The sequence below is a fragment of the Ipomoea triloba genome, chromosome 9, assembly GCF_003576645.1.
Source record: "Ipomoea triloba cultivar NCNSP0323 chromosome 9, ASM357664v1".
NCBI lineage: Eukaryota > Viridiplantae > Streptophyta > Magnoliopsida > Solanales > Convolvulaceae > Ipomoea > Ipomoea triloba.
Genome location: NC_044924.1, coordinates 25145258 through 25147541, shown reverse-complemented (window position 1 = coordinate 25147541; position 2284 = coordinate 25145258). Strand labels below are relative to the sequence as shown.

The window sequence follows — 2284 nt, the reverse complement described above, 5'->3', positions numbered from 1 at the left end:
TACAAATTTCATAGCAAAAGATTTGTTGCTAGCCATTGCTTTCGATGTAAATCAAGTCTTACTATAGGAATTGTAACCATAATTTGAGAACAACAAATGGAATTAGAAGGATTATTTGCAATATATTCTTCAATAACTAGTTAAGATTTTGAAGTAATATTTTTATAGAATTTACTGTAAAGCTTGGCCATGAGAAGTGTTACGTTACGTTGGAATATAATACTAACACCAACTTTGTCATTAGTCATGAAAGCGTTGAAGCTATTTCTTTTATTAGAATTCAGGTTCTTTTGGTTATAAATATAAGCCATGTATTTGATGCTATTTTGCTTGATATCTCCCGCATCATCCTCTAATACATCCAAATTGGATGGATGGATCTTTTCATCGTTTATATAAATTATTTAAATAACCTAAACGTCAAAGTCGTTGTAGTATAGTGGTGAGTATTCCCGCCTGTCACGCGGGTGACCCGGGTTCGATCCCCGGCAACGGCGTTTTCAACGATTTTTTGGATTTCCTGCTTTTAAGGATAATAACAAACAAAAATCCGACCTGCCGGATTCGAACCAGCGACCTAAGGATTCCAGTCTAGGCAGACACCAACTACAGTCCTCCGCTCTACCAACTGAGCTAAGGTCGGATACATTGCTGAGCCCCCAATAAGCTTTATTTATTGAAATAGGATTAAGTCAAGTAATTTTATTATGGTTATTGACTGGGAGCTAACATGACTGCAATTTGATTCTGATTCATAAAAATTATATCATGGACCAGTTTCATCAACATAATACCAATACTATAAATTGTCCATAAAATTATAGTAATATTTTAGGTTCATAAAAATAGTACAAATTTATCAATTATCACTCAAATATATTAATTTTTATTCTTTTTGTATAAATAAGATCAATATATATATATGGTTACAAATATCTAGTTAAGATCTTTAAAGCCACATCTATATTCATATATTTTTTTGATATAATATTTCTACAATTCTATGATAAACTTACACGAATTTATGAACATGCAATAGTACGTAATTTTATGAACTCATAATAGTAATTCAATGTAGTCATGATTTTGTGATGATGACTTTGTGAAGGTGACTTTTCTTATCCAAATGAATATATCCAGAAATATTTTAAATATTAGCTCAAAAAATATTAATATTATCTAAACTAAATTTTATGTGAACTTTTTTTATTTCTAGTTATGTTATATACGGATATAAATTTGGTTTGTCTATCAAATGTAAAAATCTTACGTACATTAGATTTAAAAATAAAAATTCTATTTATTCCATTTAAACCAAATTTATCCAAAAATATTTTAAATATAAGGCCTAAAAACCACTCAAAATTATACTTGTGTTAATTTTATAACGATAGCCTAAAAAATAAATTTGAAAAAATGAATGATAGTATAAGCAAGTTTTCTAAATAGAAACATAGAATGTAAAATTAGAAAATAGAAATAAGAAAATAATTTCTTGAAGTAAAAGGATTTTTAGTTTGTATTTTACCTTCTCCAATATGAGTAGGGGTGGAAATAGGTGGAGCCGAGCCGAACTTTAAAAAATTAGGCATGATGAGCCTGTTACGAAAATCTAATGTCTAGGCTTGGACATGGGCCTGTATGTAGGTTTTTTGTTAGGCTCAAGCTTGAGCTTACAATTGACTTGGTCTGGTCTGAATCCTTTTTAAAAGCATGTTTAATATTTAAAACATTAAAAAGGCTTCAAAGTAAGTCTTACTTTGAGCTTACATGTTAAGACTTTTTAAAAACTTTAATAAATATATTTAAATAATTTAATAAAAATACATAATACAAAACTAATACATAATTACATAAGTATATCTCTACAATGCAAGCATAATAGCATTAAAATATAAAAGAAAATAAAACAAGTCTCCACTTTACCATACTCGTTAACTTGTTTATAAATAAATTCAATTGTATTATTTTTTGTTATCCTATATACTATCACAAATAATTAACAATCAACTCACATAATTAAATTGCGACATTTTATTAAATATTATGGCAGTAAGAACATTTAATAAAAAGAATTAAATAATAAGAACATTTATAGCAAGATTAGCAGCAATGTTTATAGTTGAGTCATAATTTAGAATAAAATTTTGGAAATGGAGGATTTGTGTTTGGTAATTATATATACTTGGGGTTATGTTGTAAATATAAAAAATATATTAGGTATAAAATTATATATATATATATATATATATATATATATATATATATATATATATATATATAT

The 2284-nt window shown here is 26.7% G+C and overlaps 2 non-coding genes across 2 annotated transcripts; one reads left to right on the top strand and one right to left on the bottom strand.

Moving 5' to 3' along the window:
* The first annotated feature begins 425 nt into the window (after positions 1-425).
* TRNAD-GUC lies at positions 426-497 on the top strand. Its single transcript has one exon. It is a non-coding gene; the product is annotated as a tRNA-Asp (tRNA).
* Positions 498-549: 52 nt separating this feature from the next.
* Positions 550-643, bottom strand: TRNAY-GUA. The gene is made up of 2 exons: positions 607-643; positions 550-585 (listed from the first exon to the last, which is right to left on the bottom strand). It is a non-coding gene; the product is annotated as a tRNA-Tyr (tRNA).
* Positions 644-2284: the final 1641 nt, after the last annotated feature.